This window comes from Chaetura pelagica, unplaced genomic scaffold (assembly GCF_000747805.2).
Source record: "Chaetura pelagica isolate M959 unplaced genomic scaffold, ChaPel_1.0 scaffold135, whole genome shotgun sequence".
NCBI lineage: Eukaryota > Metazoa > Chordata > Aves > Apodiformes > Apodidae > Chaetura > Chaetura pelagica.
Genome location: NW_009953649.1, coordinates 615,100 through 617,998, shown reverse-complemented (window position 1 = coordinate 617,998; position 2,899 = coordinate 615,100).

Here is a 2,899-nt window from a genome sequence, read left to right as displayed (position 1 = left end):
CTGTGATACACAAAACACAGCAAAACAGTTGTCTTCATCTTGTTAAGAAAGTCACCCTTCAAGGTATAATACATTTACAGGAATGAGAACACTGCAAAATATTATGACTACTGACAAGGGAGTAAGTACTGTGAGTATTCACACACTGAGAGTATGAATAGAAATATTTAAAAGTGTAGTCCTTGTCTACCTCCTGGTCAATTCATAGCAGAGTGACAGGATGGTAGTAGTGGTGTAGGATGCTAAAACATCTTCTTTTCTGTATTTTGTATGTGCATATCATGTACAACTACTGGGAATATAGTTGGTATTTAACAGAGGTGAGGAGAACAGAACAAATATTAACTGCTTGCTTTTCCAAAACTATTTCTAAAATGTATACAAGGAGCCTGGAAGTCCTGCAGTATTCTTACTGATTCCCTTACCTTTAATATATTACACCTCATACGGTTTTTTACCTTGTTTTAGTGGGTTTTTCCTACTGCAGTTTAACATTATGACTTATTACATGGCCATGATGTGCCATAAAGTATGACAGGGACATGGAGCAACTCACAAACTTGCAGGATTTCATACTGCCACCCAGATATTTTATCTAGGGGTGTATAAATAAACAAATACCTTGCAGAGAGTAAATATATTATTGCGCTGCCTGTTGCGAGTATTTTTAAGGCAACACAGAGCTTTTTAATTTGAAAATATTATGTGTGTTTTTACAAGCAGCTGGTGTTTAAAGTATGTTTGTAAGCAAATTGCAACTGATGTCTTCTCTACTAATTCGGTATCCAGGGACAATCTTGAAAATTAGATCCAGATATGACTAACGAAAATCTGGTGTACAATGCAATTAACTAAGCCGAGGTAGATCCTCATAAAATGACACTAAACGTAAGAGGTAAGTCTCAGAGGTCTTGTGTCACTGTGGTTGCGCTGTTTCGTGCAGGAGCCCTCCCTGCTCCTGAGGGACACTGCGCTCCCTGGTGGGCGACAAGGGCGCTGCGGGAGTTTCAGAAGGTGGTAACCGGCGAAACGGCACCGTAGCTGTACCCACCCTGAACCTCTCCCATGTTAAGCTGTAGCCACTACGCATTAGCACTTGAAGAGCTACACCTCCTCCTGAAGCACACAGGAGTGGCTTCTGACGCCAGCCCTTCTGCTCGGCAGCTGAGCAGCGCATGAACTTTATACAACCACAGTTTTTGGTCAGAGCCAACACTGACCTCATGATGCTCTCAGTGCAGGTCCGACATAGACTAAAGAAGCCAGAGTAACTAGGCCACTTAATGCAACACCAGCACTCACCATTACTATCCTGGTTTGGCTACAAGGTACCATCAGATGTCTGGAGGCTTTTGTTTCTCAGCAAACACACACACATGCAAGATGCTCTGTTAGCTACTGAAAGGCAATAGTCCTACACAAAGACTGCTTCCCCCACCCCAGGCCTTACAGTGACCCAAATTGACTTCCCCAAGCCTTCCTCTGTTCTTTGCTGTGTTCCTGCTCAAGCCTTCCTCTCACCCTTGTCAGGCACAGCTGCATCAGCCAAGGATACTGGTGCTTCCAGTGCCTCTCAAAAGCTAGCTCAGAAATTATGAGGTGGAAAAATAAGGAATAGCAGGGGCAGGGTTCCCTCCCTTTATGCCAGTCATGGCCCTGCTCAGACAGGGGGCATTCTAAGAGCCATCCCTGGGGTCATGGGCTGGCCCTGACTGCAGCTGGCTGACGGCTGTGGAGGGGTAATCCAAAAATTAAAACCTATAGAGCAGTCAGCAAACAGAGGTAATTGCATTTTTTTGGTTCTTAATCTCTCAAAGGATCTCCCAAACCCTTGAGTTGTTGGGGTGCTGTACTGAGATACTGTGACAGCAGTTCTGAATGCGAAGAGCACAGCAATAGTAAACCTTGAGATGCTGAACCATCTCAATGGCCACTGAAAGAATGTCTATTCCTTAACTTGAACCCTGCAATAAATTCTGCATGTGTCTGTAGGCTCAGGCAGACCTCTCCACATTCATTTTGTGCCAGGAATATCAGTCCTATACTTTTCCCTCTCTGTGTTCAAAACTTGGACTCCTTCAGAGTAGGTGTCTCCGACAAGGTAGTATTGAGTGGACCTGACACGACAACTTGTTCATCCTCAGGTAAAGACTCACATTCCAGCAGCTGTCCATTTCTATAACTCCTCATCCTCTACTCCAAAGTTTAAATGTATTAGAGGGGGAGTCTTTTTTGTCATGGCAGGTGTATTCCAAAATCAAGCATCTATCGCAGGAATTGCCTGGTTCATCCTTGCATTACAATAATGGCATTTCCATTTAAGACACCTGCTCTTCCTAACCACAGCAGAGACACTCTATGAGAAGTAGCCTTACATATCCATGATATGCCTTTTAGATGTTTTGCAAGTTGGCACCATTAGGGCACGTCCAGGTCACAATACAGCAGTTGTGCAGCTGAGGTGTTCACCAAACCTCAGTTGATCAGAAACATGATGTCCAAAAAAGCTTCATCTGCTGCTTGCTCCAAATCTGTGCTCAGGGCTTGATGGGATGGTTAGCACCCACTGTTTTTAAGTGGTGGCTTTGCTCTCCATGTGGTATTAAAGGAGCACAAGGAAGGCAAAGCAAATGTTATGCTTTTGTGGCACTCAATCAGCACTTTGAAGAAGGCATGTGCATTTAGCAGCAGGATAAAGGTTTTACGGAAAGCACCCATATTTTTTTTAAGTTTCACAAATATGCAAACATCCTACACAAGTATGTTCAAAATAAATATTAAAACCGACAATTTAATTCAATGGTTGGGTTTTTTTTTTAATCGCAGATTAAATGCAATTACCTCTAATGGTAGTAACTAGATGGATAGCTACAGTCAGTGGAGGTGGAGGAAATACTCT